The following is a 22,568-nucleotide window of genomic DNA, read 5'->3' on the forward strand; positions in this document are numbered from 1 at the left end:
CGATGGTAACGTCGAGCAGCGCATTAGAGCAACGTATTCAAAGTATAGCACTGTCGTAATCGTTTGGAACTGCCGGTTAAATCATGTCTATGGCCGACCGCTGGAGCACCGAGATATTTAAGCATATCCGTCTCTCTCGTTCTCCTGTGGTCCCTGGTGTCTCTCTACCACCCTCTCTTTCTCTTTCCGTCTCGTTCGCTCGTTCGCTCGCTCCGTTCCTGCGTGTCTAGCCACCTTTCTCTCCCTCCCTCGTTTTCTCCTGCTCGATGTCGTTTCGAGCCTCGTAGCCCATTACGAGCGCTCGAGTATCTCACGAAGTACGTGTAGCCCGATTGCGGAGCGGTGCCATTCGAACGAGATACCCGTGGCTTTTCAAGAGCCACGTTAATCCTAACTACTTTTTAGCATCGCACCTGGAGAGCACTCGGCCGCTTCGATTGCGAAAAAAATAAAGTGCTACCTATGCGCACTGTTGCACGCAAACCTGCCTCTCGAATCGAGGCGGAATCGAGACGCCTCTCCTTTCTCCACCGAGCTTATCCTAGCGGCGACCGCGTAATGAGAAAATGAAAAATTTCACGCCGCGTGAAGTCGGTTTTATCCGAGATATAATTGGACGTAAATCGTGTTTAGAGCTGTAATATCGCGATAGGAAGCGTTTGTTGACAGGAAAGAATCGTGCGATATAAAAGGGAGGAAAGATACGAGAGACTGTTAGCAGCGAGCACGTTTGCTCGTTTATTTCGTGATTTTTCGCTAGTTATTTCACCGTCTAACGCGTTTGTCTTCGACGTACGCCAGACTTAGTTTGTTATTCTTAATTCAGCCGATCGATTATTTTAGTCGCGCTACGATCTTTTCAATCGCGAAGCTAAGATTCGAAAATTTGGAAGATCGCGTCGTGGTGGCTCGCCAAATTTCACCGCGATCGGCGGTTCGAATGGCGTGCGAAAGAACATGCGAAAATACCAAGTATAATAAGACGCTGCTTTCAACTACTTCTGAGAAGGGACCATCAACTTCGCTCTTAGAGACAAAGGATTTCGACTGGATGTTTGTTCCGGCGCTGTTTAGTTCCGATTCTCCTGACAATGAGACAACGAGGAACGCCGACGAGTGGAAGGAGAACGAGCGGGATCCACGTAACCGACGTGGTCGTCAAAGAAAGGTGCAGTGACACAGAAACGAAGCGAGAGAGGCGAAGGATGCGTCAGAGTTGGAAATAAAGAGGAGGCGTGGGCCGTGAGCTCGGGTAAAAAGAAGGGAAAGGTGAGAGGCAGAGAGAGAGAGAGACAGACAGACAGACAGAGAGACAGAGACCGAACGATCGTAAACGGACGCGTATGGGAGGTTATCGTGAAAGCCGGCTGTTCTGTGAATGAAGCACCCACTCCGATTCCCGTCGTGCCATGTACAGTTCAGCCGACCGACGAACTTGCACGTATTTGCATTCGATTAAAGACCGTCTCACGGGTGCACCGGCCGGAGTCGATGCACTTTCGACCTTCCACCAAGCTGCACGTTCTGTGTCGTTCCGTCGGCGTCGATCTTATCGATCTTATCGAATTTATCTTTCGACGCATCATGTAACGATGGTACATACGCTTCTGTCTAGAAGTTATGGAACACTTGCTAGTTTTTAACGCAAGGTTCGTTACGATAGGATCGCTAAAGTCTTTGAAATACAGTGCGATCGTTGATATTAAGCGTTAGTCGTAAAGTGACGCTAGAGTGAAAAAATTGGGCAAAATCGTACTTGTGTTTTTTCCGCCATCTTTATAATTTTAGTACAATACGTTTCCGTAATTTCCTCCCTAATGCAACCTACAGGTTGCGTTACTCCTCACGTCGGTACACAACATCGTCCAATTTGCTTGTATTATAATTGCCCCTAGGAAAATCAATCTCGTGTACTTTGAGTGAAAAAATAAAGGAACATTTTACGATTAAAATATCTATTTATATCTATCCTAAACGTACCGATGACAAGTAGGTGTCCTGTAACTTACGACTATGGAAACTACTGCACGTAACGTTCTTTGTTTCGCGTTTTCCAAAACGAATCGCTGTGATCAGTGGAAGATTATTTTTTAAAATAATTCGTACATCGAGATAGCGATTTTAGAATTCACGTTCTATCGCTGTTTGCCTACCGAGTAGAAAGCAGAAAGGTGAATCGTGTGGGTCGCGCGAGTTTGCAGTAGGCGTGGTATCGAGGCGTTCTCCTCGAAAACATCGTTTCTCGATATCGCGCGGAAGAACCTCTTCGTTATCCTTTCACGAAACGAGCGATGCCGTGGTTGGAAAGAGGATATCGAACCTGTCCGCTCCGATATCTTTACCGTGTTCCCATAGAAAGAGGAGGAAGAAGACATTGAAAAAGATCATTTTCCAATGACGAAACATCGATACGTTTCGAAACGGCGGCTTAACGCGTTTCGATTCGACCAACCTGCCACGATATCCTTGCAACGCGAAGCAGTGCAAATTGCAACATTGGACTACATAGTGAAATGTCATGGTATATATATCTCGTTTCGATTAGTTAACCACGATTGCCCTGCGGCTGTTTGCGAGTTTCCAGAGAATTCAATGCTACAAGAACATTATAGAAGAATGTGGAAAACGTGGAAAATACGTATATCGTTCGTTGTAAGGTTCTGCTCGGCGAAATAAGTTCCACTTGAATTCGACTGCTTCGTTTCTGTGTATTAAAAATACGAATTTGCATACGTATCCGTGTCTAATTATCATACTCTCGCAACACGAAATACCGCGAATCTTAACGTTTCGGAAATTATCATTGCCTGGCGTGGTGATCGAGCGATAAATTGATAAAGTTCGCACGATTGCGAGAGTTGGTCGAGACGGGAAACTACGAAACGCTACGTTTCAATACGGCTAATTTGCCACGATACTTTCGTAACGCGAAGCGTCGCGAATCCGAATGTTCCACGTCCTAGCACGGATTGGCGTGGCAATCGAGCGATAGACGGTTAAATTGCGATTCGAACGCGAACGATTCCGAGGATTCGTCGAAGCGAGCGATATCCTGGTCGTTGGCTGAGCCGCTTAAGGAGTTGCTGTACGCGCTTTGCCGACAATAAAACCGGCACTTTAAAACTCGTTTAGCCGGCGCGCGTTCGCGAATAAGGATACCGGTGCAACCTGCTCCTGATTTTTGCTCGGCCCGTGTTCGGTGCCGCGGATCCTTCCGAAGAAAGGAAGGGAACAGAACAGAAAAGGAAAGGCGAGCGTCGAAAGCGAGGCCGAGTCGTGTTCGCGCGCGTGATATAACGCGACGTAATATCCGCGAGATCGCGGCCAGGCCCGAAGGAAACGAGTCCCTTCCTTTGCTTCGATTACACGTTGCCAGAACCGGTGCCATGCCGCGTGCTGCCTTTGCGCGCCAAACTCCATGCTTCTGCTTTTGTTTCTTCCTTTCTTTATAGACCACGGTACAGCTATATCGTTTTTATTCAAACGAAATTTCAATTAGTGAACGATCGACTGTTTTATTCTTGCGCCCATACGAGCGTGGACTATTAAAGCTTGCAATGACACGTGAGCGATTGCGTATGTATTAGGTTGTCCGAGGAGTTTCTTTCGTTTTATGAGGAAATAACAGGCACACAACGTTTCTTGTTTTGTATTATTTTATCGAATTACGTACGATCCATTTTGTTCTGTTGAGATAAACAACATTTCACAGACTTGGTTTCACGTTTGTACGAAGGTGCATTGTTGTGAAAAACACGTTTGCGAAAGAAAGACACTTTCCGGACAACCTGATATTTCCTGTTTTAAAATCCATCGTACGAGTACGTGGTATTAACTAACGAGTAAATAACTACACATAAAATTTACGTAAAATGATTACACACGCGTGAGACAGTTTCTTCTTTCGTGTTCCGTACATACTCGTTTCTATGATATCGTTATATCGCGGTTTTTAATCAAACACGTAACATTATGCGTTTTGATCGAACATCAGGTAGTTCTTGAAATTTTACGTACATCGTATAGTCGCGTTACATCGCCATTTCCATCGATATTGAGAGGATTAAATGGTCTCCTACCGATTGAATTTGCTTATCTGATCGTGAATTCTTATTATACAGAACGTACTGGTAATCATGGTACGATCAACAAGGCGGTGGTTTTATGTGAAAAAATAAGTTCCCCTAATAAAATCACTTCCTTCTTGATTATATCACGATTAATTTATTAGGAGGATTTATATCTTCGTATTAAATCACCTGCTTGCTAATTGCACCATAATTACTAGGACATTCTGTACGAATTGAGGGTCAGATAGTTAGAAAAACCAACAAATAGGTTCGTATCGTACGAATCGCTTATCCCACGATTTATACAAATTTCTGTTTCGTTTCTTTCCCCTCGAATTAAACAATTTTTTCTTCTTTTCGTAAGAAAAACTATTCGACTCTAATGTTACGAAAAGCCCATGTTACGAAGATGTTTCGTCGCTTACCACTGGAAACTTTTACGCTCATACGATGCGTTCTAGAAATATTTTGAAAATTAGCGCTGTCGCGAGACTCGACGATCCCGAACGCGTGTTCCAATGCTTTCGCCAGTCTGCGTGTACAAGATATTCGGCGATTAATTTTATATCATTGGTATTGACTAAGTAAGAAGGGTCAGCGTTCCATCTGTTTTCGACGAGAGGTCGAACGGGCCAGGTCTGGCTCGAAAGGCGGAGCTATTGTACGAATTTGCTGACAAATCTATTCCGCGGAGCGAAGGTGTTGCGCGAACAATAGAGCCTGGATATCCTAGCGAGTAATAATCGTATGGATTACCAGGTATCTCCGGTCATAGAAGGGGATCTAGCAGACCAGACAATCGGTCCTCGGTGTACTATTCATTTGTCAGCCGACATTTCCACCAATAGTCTCTGGCATTTCGATTAAAGCTCGTCCAGACGTACACTAAATTACGGACTCGGCTGGTTTCTTACGCCGATACTCGTTCTCGGTTACAGCGTCAAAGATTTCTATCTATTCGTAGGTTATCTTTCAAAGCGTGGAGGAATATTTCTCGATAATTCAATCGCGCGTTCGAATTCTCGTACGTATTCGTTGGCAATCGTTGATCTAGCGAAAGGAAAATACGATTCGACACGTGCATTTATTATTAGACATTACGTATTACGATATATCTCTTATCGCTTTTTCATTTTACGTCTCTGCACGGTCGAAATAGGCAGGATCCTACGACAAAGTTATTTCTGTTAAAGTAAAACCTCGGGAAACTTCGTTCCGAAGCGTATTTCCTGCCTTTGTCTGTCGACGATCCTGACAGCTAAACTAAATTATTTTAGCGTTTATAACACACTAACGCGATTTATCGTTCCAACCGTACGGTTCCAGAACTGGTAGGGATCCTTCTCGTATCATCAAACTCGTCTTTCGTCTGGTACGCTCCACGATATCACGGTAGGAAAAAGGAGAAAAGGATCCGTGAAAGGAAGGACCACCCACGTCGCCTAAAGGACTCAAAGGCAAAACAAAGTTCTGTGACAGGATGAGCGTCCACGTATATCCTTTTCGTGGTCGAAACGAGAAACGACACCGACAAAAACACTTCCCTCTGGCCCGCCGGGGCGAAAGGGCTGCTGCTCGACTGTTTGTTTTTCCCTTTAGTGGATCTCGATGAAAAGCCAGCGCGAGAAAAAGGGGTCGCGGTTCTTTCAGCTCCTAATCGTTCCTGTTTTCGATTCACGTTCGTCGATTACCAATTACATTGAACGACTCGCCAGCGAAACAGCTCGATCTTATCAGGCATACGTCACGCGTCGTTATCGCGATAGCAATGTCGCGAGATATTAAAATTTCCACGCGTTTTCTCGGTGCTTACGCGACCGAGACGGTTATCCAATAGTTCAGCCACGATTTTCGGTTTCTCTTCTCGCCTTGTATGGCGCGGCTTGTGTCACGTAAAATTAATGATAAAAGAAGGAGTAGCTGAGCAATAACTTGACCGTGCTTTTATAATTTCGTAGGCTTTTATTTACGAAAATGATTAAGCATAATATTACAATAAAGTAGCAAAGTTAAAATAGTTGTTCAAATCAGGGCCAAACTGTACACAAGACTCAAGACTAAAGACCAAAGACTCGCCTCGTGGTCGAATGCTTGCACTTCTTATATGTTGTTTTATTTGTAGGTGTTGAGGGGCAAGGGGAGGATCCTGATTGCTCTACGTAATGGGGAAAGTGTAATGTTGGGCCATGTGCAAAGGTCAGAACTTGACGGTTCGCTGTCAGATAGTACGGAATGACGTGGATTTGGGTATGGTCGTTGTCACACTTGCACCGGTTTGGAAATATCGTTGCAGCCGGTACCAATTAACTGGTAGCCCGATCTCGTATATCATACACGCCATTATCGCGATTTTGCGGTAAGACGAAGTTAACGAAAAAAGATGTTCGCGAGGAAATTATGAGATTGAGAATTTATTTGACTTAGCATCGTAAACCCTTCGATGAATGCAGCCTAGCGTGTCGTGCGGATTCTCGATGAGTATAGATACACGAATATATTATGAGAAGAGGAAAGGTCATGGATAACCAACGTGGAGGAATTCTGACCTCGATGACTAAGAGCGTTGTTCGTAGAAAGCATCGGGAAATCTGATAAAAACAAATTGACTCAATGTCGAGTCGAAACACAGACTGGACTCGATAAAGTGGTCGACCATCCAACGCGTGACCAATTGAACATTTTTCAGTGCACGTAGAATTTAAGCCGAGTATTTAAAGACCGCGTTCTCCGCGGTTTATTTTACGAGATCGTTTGCCGTATTGGCGAAAACGCGAGAAACACGGGACGGTGAATGGCATCGATTCGCATGCCGTGACTCGCAAAGCGTTTTTCGTTCCCTCCACTTTGTCACGCGACTCTTCTTCGCTTTTTTCATCGTCACGCCAATAACGTTTTTCCCCTTTGGTTTCTGTTGCAGGTAAGCATCCAAGCTCGAGTCTTTCATGGCGCCACGCAATTACGGCAAATTGCTGTTTGCCTGCAAGTATCAGCGGAGAACGCGTCTCTCGCTCGGAACTTTGGCGCGTAGCCGGTTTTTCCGCAGCTTTCCGTGACTCCAGTTCGCGTTGGTATCGGATCCGTGTCCCGTTCCTCGACCGGCTGGACGAGAACGAGCCGAGTCGTAAGTCGACGGCTCGTTGCAGGAAGCGCATCGCGTTCCTGGCCATCGATGCGGATAATTTCATTCGTTTGTACTCGCTCGTTCGTCTCGTTCGCGCTCCGAGGCTGCTGAAATTAACGCTTTGCCGAACCAACGCGAACGTTCCTCCTATTTCACTTTTCCACAATTCTATGTAGTGTGTAAGTATGTACATACTCGTTGTCGTAATCTCCGATATCTCCCGACCTTTCCACAGTTATTTAATTAATTTTCAACAATATTCCTCGGCGTGAACGTAACGTTTGAATTATTTTTATAATCGTTATATTACATATCAATTGTCTATCGATTAATTTTATATGTTTGAATAACGTTTGCTAGTGACAGCGATGATATAAACGGTAAAAGTACGATCCCAAACTGCAACGTGTAATGCGGCATATTCGTCGTGTGAATATTTTGGAAGAAACGTATATACGCGAAGTATTTCTCGTTTGATTTATCTTTATTTTCGAATCTTCGAGTTTACGTAGGTTTCTAACGTTCGCGGTGTAATGGTACGCGTAGTAAAAACACGACGGGAAATGAGCTACGATGCTGAGAATAATTGAAAGCGATACGCACAATTTGCGCGTGCTTAAATTTTACTATGCGCGTCAAATCGATAAGATTTTGGCTTCGACATCGACGATGCTTCTCGAAGCGATAGAAATACGATAATTGGAAGCGAAAGTAGGTCAAAGTCATAATTCCCTTCGTGTCGAATTTATCTCGAAGATACACGAAGCTTGGAATTTAGCAATTTTTGCCCATTTTCCTGAGCGCAACCGAACCAAAGAAGTTTCTTCGCGATTCCGTCTCTTCGTATAAATCAGAGATTCGGGACGAAGGAAAGAACACCTCGGAAAACGATGGGCAGCAGGGGACGGAATAGAAACGAGGCTTTAATTACTTAGAGTGACCCGCGCCTGGCGTTCCGGCGCCGCTCGGCCAACAACCCTTTGACAACTTCGTGTCGGCGTTGTTGAAATTTTAATCAACGCTCTTCTCGCTCGTTCTCTCCCTACGATGCATAGAAGAGCCTCATCCCTCGAGATAAAGCCAGCATAGTGGCGCGATAAGGAGCTGCGATGCGGCGATGGGGTTGAAGGAACGCGCGAAGAAGACCAGCGGCGGAAGCGCTTGTGCCTCGAATAACCGATATCGATTTATTATTAAAATATACAGCGAGGGAATTCTCGCGTGCCACGAGCATCGCATGCCTTTCCATCGAAATTGTTTCGTTTTCCAAGCGTGCATCGGTCAACAGGCTTTTTATCTTGTCAAACACTCGGTCTGCGCTCGCGTTGATAAACTTTCGAAGGCCAAGAAAAATAAACCGACTCGAAGATTAACAGACACGGAAATAGGAGGTACGCGTTGGCCAAGATCGATGCCGATAATCGTTCTCATGACGCAATTTGAGAAAACGGCCGCGATATCGATCGCGACGAGCCATCTCGTGCTGTTATTTCGATTTAAGTCAATATCGTAACACGTAGCGGAAAATGTCGCGAATGAGATTCGAAAGAAGATCCAGTTTGGTCATTGGTCTTTTTTTATACAAAAGGTAAGATCTAGATAGAGATTCGTTTCGCCAAGTATACCTCGTGCAATTTTGTGTATCCCGCAGTCCGAAAGCGATTAATGCGTTACGATGAAACAATAATTACGCGCATATAGAATCCGAGGATCGTAAAAAGCTGCATCTCGGCTTTTAAAGATCGTAACTGAGAAAGTAACGTTAAAGAAAAACATTTGCGTATTACGTGCATATTACACGCATCTGTGCGTTTCCGCATCTTTAGATTTTAGATTTAAATGCGTGAAAATTTATGGTATACTTTTCGGTGGCGCAAGGACTCGCTACGGAATAATCGTTCCCTCGTCTCGGTGGGAAGTCGATCGTGCCACGCTTTCTAGTCGAATTAACGCCGCGAAACCAGCATCGATCAGGCGATAAAACACTCTCATCCGGTGGCCGTGTCAGCGGCGTCTGCACACGGTCGCGTCAATGTTTGATTTACAAATCGAACGGTAATTCGTGCATTCTCCGGGCTTGCCCTAGCAGAACGCCGGCATAAAGGACCGCAGAATCTCTGCGCCACCCTCTCATAGCAACTTCATCGGAAACCCCTTTGTGTTTATACAGCGGTCTTGCTGCTGGTTTTGCCTGCTATACCTCGTGGGAGATCGATGGAATACCTTGAAACGCGGAATCGTTTCGTCTTGACGATTGTTCGTCGTGAAGCGCAATGATTTCGTAGGGTGCACCTTTTTTCGATCTTGGCGCCGTGTGTCAAGGGTTGTTTCGCCTAAATTCGAACGTCAGCCCCGTCGCTTTTAGAGAACGTATTTCAAATTTGTATATCTTTACGCGCCTTGTAGTAAACTTACCTTAACCGGAACAGATTTACGCGATCATCGATAACCGAACAACGTAAACTTACGTCGTAACGTAAGGTAACGGTATTTCGTTAAAAAAGAGATTGAACTAGATCGGGCAGAAATCGTAGAAATTAGAATATTCGTTCGTTTCCTTCGAAAACGACAAGAACCGTTCCTGTGGTGAAAGCTGTCGAATCGAACGTTCAACAGCTCGCACCTATCTGTTCGTTTCACTCAGGCTCGTTGTATATCGGTTTCGTCTGCAAGATATTTCAAAAACCAGCGAACTAAACGCGCTCGTCGATTAATATCGAAGAGCACCGTAATTCGACCAAAAATTTCGCCAAAAATTACGCGGAGAGGTTACACGGTAGAGGGTGAAAAAGATTTCCCTCGACACCCTGTTCAATTATCGACACCCTCCTCGAGTAAACAGACCAGTCCGCGATTTCAACGCGCTGGTCGAAAGTTCGGACAACGAAGGACCCTCTGCCTCGAAATCATTCCCCTAATTAATCCCCATTTAGTGGATCAGTTTGTCGAAGCTCGTGACGAGGGCGGTATGGAAATTAGTCGCGTGGCGCGATTGCTTCGTGTCGTGTCTTTCCCTGTTCTCTTTCTAAGCGTTCGATCATTTTCTCGAGATAAACGCGTAACTACCGGTAAAATAACGTCACCAGGAGAAGGAAAGAAAGAAAGAAAAGAGAAATGCTTCCGCCTCGACGATGTATCGCGTTCGTTGCGAATAGAAAGATATGTAAAGTAGTTCGCAGAGGACTGTCGACGATGGTAGGCAACTCGGTATGTTTATATTCCGTAGCGATCGACTTTCGAACCGCGATGTGCTACAGTTCGTGTGAAAAGCGTTTGAAAACAAAGCGTAGCATATGGCCAGACGTTGCGTCTTCCCAAGCACGGTACACGTTCGCAAGCGTAAATAATAAATGGTTGCGTGTACAGGCGCATTAACGAGCTCCTTTGTTCCATTTTTCTCGAAGATATAATAATCGAGGTAAAATCCATTTACGAAGTATAATGTTATGCCACGAAGCGTTTATATTATCCATTTGAAGCACGTTCCGAGTTTTATACCACCTGCTGACTAAAAGGGTATACTTTAGCCCATTAAAATCCCGTTCCGGCAAAGGGGAAAAACTGCAGGTTACCATTTCTTCTGTGACTTTTATTTTAAATCTGTTCGCGTTTAATCGTATGAAAAATAAAAATGCCGAATCCGTACGCGTTTAAAATATCGAACCACCGAGATGGAATGTTCAACACGCAGCGATGGTGCGGCGCGTCGTTACCTTGTTTCCGTTTGCGCAGGTAGAAGACTACTAATCGAACAAATAAACACTGCTTCGCGATCGATCGAATCGAGAGCCGCGCAATTTCGAGTGCCATTTAATCTCGTTGTTACGCGAATACAGCCAACAACAAAACCAGTCGATAAGAAGATAAATCGACACGTTCCGGCGTGGACCGCGGAGGCAGCCTGATTCTCTCAAATATACATTTCGCGTAGGACGATCGGTCGACCGTGCAAACATCGTCGAGTGCCCTTGAATCCTCAAAAATGCTTCATTTCGAAACGACCTTTAAAGAAAATTTTCTCTAGTTCCCATCTCCTTGCCGCTTTCTCCGCTTTGGTATTTGCTACACCTTCTTGAGACTCGTCCACCCCGAAGAAACTGCCCTCGATTGACCCCGAGTCCTTTATCCATGAAACTCGAGGCAGGTGAGAATTCCCATAATTTTCACTGCGTCGTTCAACGACCTCGTGTATTGGAATACGTTCCGACACGTTCACTCGTCGGCAAACATGTTCGCGGCCGATATGCGTAAACATTTTATGATCGTTGTATAATTTTCTTGTGGACACTGCTTCAACGAATAACAACGTGAAACTGTAACACCGTGGAAGATGCAATTCGAAAAATGTCGCGAGAAACGCAATCGCTCTATTTCCATCGATTTTCGATATCGAAATCGAGATCGCTAAGATAGGAAGGAGAATCGATCAGTCGTCGTTTTAATCTGTGCATCAATTGTTATTATTATCGTTTAGTTTGTTTTACGTCTTTTACATCTAATTCCCTTCTTACATGTCTACCTCCCCTATTTTCCATTCTATTCCATTGCACTACCTTGCTTATTTTACCTCTAAAAACCAAGCATTAGGAACTATAAATTAACAACTATTGCCACTTTGGTCTTTAGTTTCCTTGTTGTGCCTCCTCCTTGTCGTTTGCCCTTCTCTTCTCCTTAGAATTCCATTCTGTCGGTCTTCGTCTGATTTTGCTTTGGATCTGCCCGGCCATCCCCTTTCGTGATTTGTTGAGGAGACCATTCCTGACGCTCTTCGCGATGACCTCTGATCCTGCTCCTTTCTTCTCCATTATCTCCTCTCTCTTTCGCCACTCTTTACTACCAGTATATAGTTTGGTGTTGTCCTATGCATCAATTATATTCCGTTCTATTATATATTCGGAAATAATTGTATTTCTTGTTCTCATAATTTTCATTTTCCCGGCTACTTTCCCAGTACTTGTGTATCCAACAAGTCAGGTAGCAGCAGCCCTGTTTTATGGTTATGACACCCGATAAAGGAAAGGAAGGGTCGCAAATTATTTGACTATGGGTACATTTCTTGTCTACGGACGAAAGAATACAAGACAGATTTTGATAAAGCAACTGTCTCAGATATACTTACGTACAGTAATAAATCTTACGTTCCTAATCTCTTTACTTACAACATGGATATTACGACTTAACTGTTCTTCCCTTCCGCTCTTTTACCTGACATTCTCTCTTGAGAATTGTACTTTGCCTACTAGTACTTACTATTGTATAGTCAAAATCCAACGCTTGATCTTACATCGCGCTTCAAGTACACGGAGCTAATAATTCTGACATTTATCGTTCTGGCCATCCATCAGGGATACGATGGGAAAACAGGGTCGAGTTTTAAAAACGATCGGGAAACACTGTACCAAGGCGACTAACTCGTACCGTGGCTATTTGTTTTCGCACGTGCGTCGGTGTTGGTCGCGCGTGATTTACGCGAAGAAGCGACGCGAGTGACGGATAAACGGATCGGTGAAAGGGGATAGGAGGGGAAAAAGTAGGCGAGCGGAAGCGATCGCGGGCGACCGGAAACGCGGTTGCGTTACGTCAAGCTAGAAACGAGCGAACCGCGTTGCATTAGTTAGAGTGTGCTCGTCGTTACGCACGTGCGTGCCTGCTCGTCCTCCTCGCGCTACTTTCATCGCGTCCTCTCTTTTTTTCGCTCTATTCCTCTTCGTCTCTCTTTTTTCTCTGCTCGTAGCCCTCTACTGTTCCTCTTGCTAGCCCTCCGCTTCGCTGCGATCTTTCAACTAGCAGTGACTAGCCGAGCTACGTAACGCACGTTCGAAACGGTGCCTCATCTGAGCTGTCGTGCTTTGCCACCGTATATACCCGGTGTCTTCGAAATCTGAATCGTTTCGAAGAAGATAGGCTGCATAGAAATGGGAATCGTAGGTCTTCAACGACTTGCAGCCGTGTAAAATTTCGATTCTCTTTCGATTTTCAGTTTTACTTTTAAATAGTTTACATATTTCGTTATCTCTCTTCGTTATCCTTCAGTCCGCGCTTTCGTTATTCTTAACCACATAATTGATATCCACCTTGTCAAAAAGTAATGCCAAAACTTCTAACAAAACGTTAGACGAGAGAAATTCTGATAAGCAACATTTGTTATCGCTTATCTGCTCTACCGATTCGTGGAATTGATCTGCGTGGCTTTGAAGCGTGGCGTATCTATTGCTAGACGAAAATGTATCAGGTCGTCTGAAAAGTTTCTTTCGTTTTATGAGGAAATGCACAACCTTTTTGCCTTTTATATTATTTTATAAATATTATAAATAAAGATTAGGCGTCAGGTTTCTATAAAGATGCATCGTTGTAAAAGACGTGTCTGTAAAAGAAAGACACTTTTCGAACAACCTAACAGTAAACGGTATCGAAGAAATTACTACGCACCGATCCAACACGTTAATTAAATTCCTCAACGAGCGCACGTTTGACGAAAGTTCAAGAAAGAGCAAATAGGACACCATGCTTTCTCTACGCTTTCGTACACTATCGTCTCGTTTTTCGTTTCGATCAACGAAACTCCGAGAAGGGGATTTTCCAGCCAATCTCTCCATTCTCTTCTCCGAAGTATTCACTGGCCTGCTCAAACATTTTCCCAGACAATGACGACAACCGTCCGTCAGAATCCTCCTTCTAAATTACCGTCGTAAAGACTCTTTACGCAAGTACACACTATTAGTTCTCCCCGGTCGGAAGACAATGAGGCGGATATTTGCGTTCCAATTTTAGCCCGAGAAATTCCGGACAAATTTGTCGGGGCCCGCTCGACGTATACAACTTGTTTCCCGTTCGGTCGAGAGCCGGTCGCAGGTTTTTCTACCTGAGGCTGGCTACGCTCAGGGTGAGTCAACGCGTACCAAACTGCGGAGAAGGGAACGCGGATCCTATGGGACACCGTAGGATAAACGGACCCTCTCAGTCACCGCCACCCCTCCTAACCTTCCCTTGGCATGTCCCCTTCTCCCCTCGCCGCAGCCATTGCTGGGAAACCCTCTTCACCCCGTCACGTACGCACCTCGAAGGGACCCCTACAATTCGGTTTCCATTCCAGTCGTCCTCGTGCCCCGCTGTGGGATAGATACCCGTCGAGGGGTCGTGTCGACGTGTCTACGATTTTCTAGCATCGATCTAGCGTCTCTTCTCTTCGGCACAGTGTACCTCTTCGTCCTCTATAATTTCGGTCGCGTTAGTTTTATTTGTTGTCGTGTGTTTCGTGACCAGTGTTTTTTTTTTTTTTAACTATTTTCTCTAAGCAAGGAAAGAGACAAGTGTGATATTTTGAACTTTGTGACTCGTCCTGGACTTCGTTCTTCGTCGCCTACTCTTCCATTCGTTGTCTCGGTCGTGTTTCTGGTGCTTTGTGAACGCTATTTTTCACGAGAGATGTTTTTCCAATTAATCAACGAGGGTTAGTCAACATTTGCTCCGGTTGACGAAGGAACGACGCGGTTGATACTTTTGTCGAATGACCGAGGATGCGATCGTTATTTTCTTCGACCGATGAAGCATACGATGGATATTTCTTCCAGTTAACGGAGAATACGGTTGATATTCTTGGATTCTGTGACTTAAACCGTGATTAAGATCGAGTTTCTTCTTCGTCGTGATCGTGAACAAGGTGAACGAGAGCGCGGGATTGTGAAGGCGTAAAGGCTTGCGCGAAACACGTGACGGCGAGGTTACGAACGAAACGCGCGAAACACGTTGGAAACGGAGGTTGATGCACAGGGAGGTTCGTCTGCTGCGAGTTTCCACGATTTCCACCCTGTTGATGGATGACGAGAGCCAGCTGTTTCCGAGGAGGGTGAACCATTTCGAAAGGTTGCCACGAGTTGTCCCGCCGATCGATCGCGCCACATAAAAGGGTGGACGAAAGCGTGCTTCGTTCCTTGATGCTCGCGTTGCTTGCCGACGATAGAATTCTGCCAGGATCGTCTAGGATTGTGGTATGGTTATGAAGTACGTTTTACTTTTTTTATTTTTTTATTTTTATTATCACTGTAGTCAAAGTTGGGGTCGTGAATTTCTACGAACCTAATTTATGTCGTGTCGTCTAGACGCGTGACCAAACGTGTTTGCGATCAATGTATGCGTATTGAAAATATTCGTCAACGCAAATACGATATTGTAAATAGAGATACGTAAGAATTAATCGCTAAATGGACGATAGTGGTTCGCTAGTTGTTCCTTCCAATTCTTATCAGTTTGGATAACAGAAGATAATTTTCAGAAAAGTCAATTGGTAATGTTATTTCCGTATCTAATTGTTCCTTCTTCGACGTACAAATACTACAACAGGAAAGAGGAACGTGATACGTTTAATGTCGCTCTATGGCCAAAAGGAGTAAAGAATAATTGTGGTAACACGCGATTGATAATATAGTAGATTTGAAAACTGCTGCCCTACAGAAACCGTGGCGCCGTGTTCTTACTCTGTGTGGAATTTATTCATAAATAGACACAAATAAATCGCATATATTAGTCATAGCAATACATGTTCTTACAAACCCAGTTTACACTCGATTAGTTCGTACAATAGCGGTGCACCTACGAGTTTGTACAATGGAGTCCCGCTGTGAGTCCGTAAACCCAAAGCTCGGCCTTAAGTTGTTCCTACGAACGAAGTTTTCTACCGCAATTTGAAAATTCTCTGACGAATGAACCGCGACTAAATTTTAAGAAATGGTCGGAGGACGAAAGCTGTGGTTTGTTCGCCAACGATTAAGCGAGGCAAGGAATTAGAAAGAGCGGAGGAAGGAAAGATTTAGAAGGAAAGCAGAAACCGTTCGATCGTATTACCAGTTAACTACCTACGAGTTGCTGAACGTTCGATCGCGTTTCACCGGCGTGCCGGAACAATGCACTAACGTACCCTCGTTTTTCCAACTACCCTAAACCAATAAAACCCCACCCCCACCATATCCCGAGCCGAATCTTCCTTCGGAGCAGTTTTAAGGAAGAGCAGCTGTTCCTCCTCGTCTCTGGTTTTTTTCTATTTTTACCAGCATCGCGCCTGCCCTTTACAATTTCCCCAAGAAGGAGCCATGTGCTCGAGCATAAACGTAACGGAGTTCGACCGGTAGCGTTTGGCAGATGCGACGATTTCGACGTTCGAACTGAATTTCGTGAAATTGTTATCGTTCGTTCTCGTTAGCGTACGAGAACAGTTCGTAAAGTTCGACATTTATTTGTTATCTGCTTGCATATCGTTCGCGAAACGTGCAATATTGCTCGCTTGATCGAAGAAGTGGCACCGTTTCCCAGCAATTTCAGCGAACCTACAAAAGTCAAGGATAACTAACTCAAAATCAAATTACGTAGTTTGCGACTAGTTTGCGATTAAATCGTTTCAATTAGCCACTAACGAGATCAACTTATCGAGAATAATCGACCAATATTCGTAGCAACGAACTTTCCACTTTCGAATATGACATTTTTTTTTCTTTACCACGGGTGAACCTGGAAAGCAAAATTCTTGTATTTCTTTATTCACGTAATCGCCAGATTACTTTGCCGATACCGTCGAGGTCACCAGACACGACTATATTTGAATAAATTTGAATTGTACTGGTAATACGTAATTAGACGGAGCTGCTCGAACCTTCCGTTCTATTTTCTTCGTGCTCGATGTTGCTCGTTCTCGTCTTCAGACAGAAATTCACGTGTCATTTCGTACATGGCGTGAAAAATAGGAATAGAGAAAAGAATAGTTCGTTCGAGGAAGTCTAGTCGAAGGAAGCGAAAGATGGACAGACGGCAGGAAGATATCCATCCTGTGATCAGGTTTAGCGTGCTTGGAAATTCAAGGGCTATCTACGATCTTCCGGGTCCTGACCCCGTGTAATTCTGAATTCGAGGCATGCCCAGACCATGGATACGAAACTGAGGAAACGTAACTTCCTTTCTCTAAGCAGTCGTCGTGCGTCGCCACCGTTATTTACTGTATTGGCAACGTGACTCGGATCGACTGGTCGACGGCGTGCTATCGCGTCCTCGAATTTCGTTTCTCAATCGCAGACAGCAATTCCTTGCGATTTTATATCCACGCTTTTACTCTTTTGTCTTTTCAATTGCTCCGAGGACGATACGATTTTATTCTCTTTAATTAGTATTTAACTCGTCGTAAGATAAATCACTTCCTTGCACGAGTTCCTTTATCGTAATCCGATGGTGTACAGAATTGTAAATTCCAAGGTAAATTCTAGCACCGAGCGTATTTCCAACGCAATTGCTTCCCTTTACTCTCCGATTTACGAAGATTATTATTATTTTTATAAATACGACTGAACGCAACTGATATTCTTATCTTTACAATTTAAACGCGATTCGTAGCTTTGCAAACACAACCAAACAAACGCAATGCAAGCAGAGATTCGTTTCGTACGTTAAATCCCATGTGCTTTTTCTCTGCTGTATGTATTTTTGCGTTTTTAAACTTTCCACGAGTGCACAAAAATCCGCCATCTAATCGTCAGTGTTTCTTGCACGTGAAGAAACAATTCCGCTCGAAAGGAAGAATCGATCGTTTTCCATCGATTGGATAAAAGAGGGATGAAAAGAGCGTTGAGGGATTAAAAGGGACCGAACTATCGCGAAATATCCACCTTGCAAATCTTGTTCCATTCGCTCTACCTTCTTTCTCATTTTTAGTCGGATACGTTCGTTGTCGTTCCGAGAGACACAACCGACAGGATATTTGCATAGCCGACAGGCTAATAAATGCACGGGTTTGTTTCCCTGCTTTCTCTCTCTCTGCTTTCTACTCTTTATCTTTGTTTCCGTTATCCGTGTCATAGTTTCGGCGAAATAATCGCTCATTCTTCTAATTTAGGAGGATTTTTTTTTTTAATGACAAGTACACTGAAATATCCGTATCAGCTGGGAATAAGCTTTCAAATTCTTCGTTAATACTTTCATTGTTGATGAATTTTCTATCTTCAGGAATAACAGGCTCTTCTATTATCGGAATATTCGTTCGGTTCCGGTATTAATCATCGTTTAGACGAATCAGTCGTTTCGATGAACGAAATACCAAATCGTTAGCACAGCTAACAGCTAGTAATAAGATAAAAGAATAATAGTGATAAACGCGGTGTGATAACGATACAATGCCTACGTGTATGACAAATGCACGTTTGTACGAAACAAAAGAAATGAGATATACGTGTTGTAAGAAACAGCGTACGTTGGGTATTTTAAAGATCTTCGAATGGCGTGTGTTGCTTGAATGTTTGCGACGCGGATAAATTGAAATTAAACGAGATAGATCGAATCGAACGAATGTCGGCGAAGGTCGAACCGTTGATTTAATAAAAATTGTTTGTTTAATTTTTTCGAACCACGGCCAACCATACCGACATTTCACTCTAATAATCTGCCGCCTCTCCGTTCCTTCTTCCAACACCGAATGTCTCTCGATATATTGTTTACGCATTTACGCGGAAGGGTGGAAAATTAAATCGCAAGTGGCTCTCATGCACGATTGCACTTTTGCATCGATGGAAGCTACGAAATCGAGTTAACGAGCAATTCGTCGCTAACGAGAATTGTACGAGGAAACGTGTTTATTCGCGTGTGATTAACTACACGCCCACGCTCGCGACTATTCCAGCGAGAAGAGGACTGGAAATATCGCGCGATCCACTTACGGATTTTCGAAACTACCCCTCGTCTGTTCGCGGGCCTGTCGGTCCCTCGTTTACGGAAGAATCGGACGATTCTTTGTTAGAGTCCGTTTGTAGAACTCGTTGAGCGAAACCTTGTTCCGGGCTGCGTATCGTTTTGCGGTTTTAAATGCGGTTTCTTCCCTCGTCCGCGTTCCAACTGCTACCAGTTAGCGAATGCGTCAAAAACCTGATGCATGTCGTTCGCAACAGGAACTAGATTCTCACCTTACGAGACCTTGAATTCTCCGGGTCTCTGATCCACGGCACCGACCCTCCAGCTCCTGTTCACGCGTTAGAATGAAACGGGAGAAAGCTCGGGGCGTGTTTCCGAATAATATCAGTGGCTGGTAGGAATGAAATTTGACGGATGTTACGTGCAAAGGGGGCGAGTACACGGAATATAGAATTTCCGAGGTTTGGTAATTCGTATGCTCGGAAGACACATTTTACTTTCTTAGTTTGTAGCCCAGTTGAAAGGAAAAATTCGCAACTTGAAAGCCGAACGATACTCGCGAAATTGGGGGAGAAGTTTTAACGAACGTAAGTATTATTATTTACGTCAGGGCGTGTATCAGAATTCTGATAAATTAATTGCAGAAGTACTATTTTCAAAATTCCAGACATTTCTTCCAGTCGACTAGAGAAGCGTCCTCCGTCTGTCAGTTTAAATCTGCTGCGCTCTTTTGCCAGCATTTCGAACATCTACCAAACGTACGAGTTAACAAGCCTAAAATCTCACGTTTTAAACCTATCCTCTTCCCCCTGGACGCTGGAATTTCTCTCGCGTGAACCGTCGCTGGCTAACTAGAAAAAGTATTCCAAGTTCGCCCCTACGAATCGGCTGCTTCGAACACAATCGGATTCCGATCGAAGCAAAGCGATCGTGAACGCGTGCATTCGTTGATTCTTGACGCGGGTCTTCCGGATCACCTGCCCGTCCCTGGCGCGCTGAATATCCCGGCCAATGGCAAGGTTCGTCCTGACGACAATGAACTTGCGCGGAAGTTTTGCGGCAGGGGCGGCAATGGGAGGGGTTTACGGACTGCTTCTCGAACCCACGGAGTAATGACACCGCCGCTTCCTTCCTCGCTCCCAGATCCTCTCTCTTTCTCCTTCTCTGTCTTCCAAGTCCATCGTTGCTTTCGTTGCTTTGGTCGGTCGGCGAGTCGCAACGCGCGAAGTTTGGGACAAGGTTAGTGTGTCGAGCCGAAACACACTCGATTTGGCGACCCACGAGCCAGTTGGATATCGTAGAGGGACCGAAACCTGGGATGGGATCGCAGAGAGAGAGAGAGAGAGAATGAGAGAGGGGGCAGAGGAGAAAGGGGAAGACCGGAATAACGTGTTTATAAAGAAAGGGCCATCGAAATCGAGCTTGATAGTCCTTTTTGCGGGATACGCGCGAGCTGCACGCGATAATTCTGCCCCGGCGCGATAATTATTTTCCCGCGGGATTTATAGCTCTGATTAATTTAATGGCGACCATGTCGACCCGTTGTATTTATCTATTTATCAGCGCATTAGCCGGCATTTCAATTGGCGATTGATAATCGTAACGCCTGTTAGAGAACTTTGTTCGTAGATAAAGACCGATAAACGAAGTAGATTTCCTAAGAAATAACAGTAGATTTCTAAGAGTGGATTTCCTAAGAAATCAACTGTTTGATCAGAGGATGTATTCGGTACCTGCGTTATTCAACCTAGAGCTGCAGGATCAGAATCGGCCTCTCCATTGTCCAGAGAAACGTAGAAACGAATATCCTGTTGCGTTAGGGCTGATCGAATCTGTATACGTGGCATTCTGTGAAGAAGGAAGGAAAATTGCCTATTTAACTGGTTAAAGCTACGGATCGTCAATTTTGACCGTATCGAGCGACGATGGTCGATAGCGCGAAGAGCTGACATCGCTTGGCAAAGGAACCGAGGATATTTCTACTTGATCCTTCGAACAAACATACCGCCTGTGTATACCGGGATTTCACCAACTTTCCAGGAAAAAGGCATTGATATTCTCAAATCGTAATCACCAAAAATCACGAACGCTGGAAGAAAACGCGCAACAAAAATTCTTCCCTCGATATACCTGCGACATTCGAATTCCATCAATCGTGGCGCACAGTTCGTGGAAGGTGTAATCTTACTGTTGCGAGAGCACGCAATCGCAGTTGCGTATCGCTTCGGCCGACTAACGAACGATGTCCATGGTCGTTAAAATCTCTACCAAAATCGCCGTCTTCTCTCTATACGCTAACGTCTTCATCCGAAACGCCGACTAACGAGATTCCTGCGCAGGAACAAACGTTGTTTGTCCCAGTGGCAATTTGTTGGCGAGCGTCGGTCGTAAACCGGCGGCCAAGAGTTGCGAGCGGTACCGCGGAAAAAGCGCGGCCTCGGTTCATTTCGAACGAGTTATTACGCGACTCGGCCGACCGACTTATCTCTTATCTCTCGTTGATTGGTTTATATAGCTCGTGTCGAGTTACCTTGTACGTACAGCGCATAAACGGGCTTTTTACGCTCGTGACACGCACACGAATACGTACGTGCGTCGGGTTCGAGAATGTCGTTCTGCGACTGGCTCGCGTGTTCCCACATTTTCGATCTTACCCAAGCTCGCGACTATGTTGCGTTGCCACGGTACGCCACCGTGTTCGAAGAAAGCACGCTTACATCGAAAGTAGCGATTTTCACGGTTCCTTTCAAAACGGCCAACTTTCTATTTTTCTACGCGTTCTGCACGCCTCCTTTCGTAAGTACCGAGGACGTTCGCAGGAAAGAAGGTTATCCATAAACGATTGGAAAATTATTGCCATCTTCGGTGGTTACTGTATGGTTTGAAAGTTACACAAAAATAGACGAAGAGCGTAGAATTGTAAGAGAAACGGAAAATTCAACGTTGTAATAGAAGTCTCGTCTTTGTATACAGGTTGCTTCGACGACGGTGGTTGGTGACAGTGGTGAAAAAATAAGTGGAAAGTGTAGCAGAGTAAACTTTTGCGGTTAGTTATCAAGCGTACTTAAACTTGGATAATTGCAGGCTACGTATGAATACGAATAGCAGGAGATTATATGGGAAGTGTTTCTGTTTTAAGCTTCGCATTCGAGAAAATAAAGTTTGAACGCGCTTAGTTAATAGTTGGAAATTTACTTTTCTCGGAAGCAAAACGTCCTACGAAAAAATTCTATTCTACGTGTTTTACTTGTTTTCACGTGTACAGCAACCTCCTGTCGATTATTTATTCCCGTCCGCTTCTCAAATTAAAATATACTCGTCAAATTCGCAAATTCGATTTTCTCAAACACGACGCCTTGCACGCGAAAACGTTATACTACATCTTCTACTTACTTTTTCACGAGGAATAACTTACTGTCCGGTTGTATCGCCACTGCCGGAACTGTATAATAATATTCGGCTTCTGAATTATTCGCCATTTGAATTCGAAGATATTAAAATATCGTTCATCTGGATAATTACGCCTTATCAGTTGCATAACCAGTGTTACGTCTTTGATTCTAACAGATTAGATAACCATAAAGAGCGACGCTAAAATTAGAAAGTCAACGAAAACGGACTTTTCGTATTTTCCTCGCCTGATCTTCACGCGGAACGACGCGATATATACAGAAGATATACGGAGCGATGTTGTAACTCCGGTTGTATCCAGAGGA

The 22,568-nt window shown here is 44.5% G+C and overlaps 1 protein-coding gene and 1 long non-coding RNA gene across 2 annotated transcripts in view; both read left to right on the forward strand.

Annotated features, from left to right (window-relative positions):
* Positions 1-7,374, forward strand: part of LOC117236756 — a 36,737-nt gene extending 29,363 nt beyond the window's left edge. Inside the window, exon 3 of the long non-coding RNA XR_004493905.1 lies at positions 6,988-7,374. This is a non-coding gene — a long non-coding RNA (uncharacterized LOC117236756). The remainder of the gene's footprint in view (positions 1-6,987) is intronic.
* The window catches only part of LOC117236755 (dentin sialophosphoprotein), a 148,819-nt gene that overhangs the window by 92,227 nt on the left and 34,024 nt on the right, over positions 1-22,568 (forward strand). The window lies entirely within an intron of this gene.

This window comes from Bombus vosnesenskii, unplaced genomic scaffold (assembly GCF_011952255.1).
Source record: "Bombus vosnesenskii isolate JDL3184/JDL3185 unplaced genomic scaffold, Bvos_JDL3184-5_v1.1 scf7180000013352, whole genome shotgun sequence".
In the NCBI taxonomy this organism is placed as follows: domain Eukaryota; kingdom Metazoa; phylum Arthropoda; class Insecta; order Hymenoptera; family Apidae; genus Bombus; species Bombus vosnesenskii.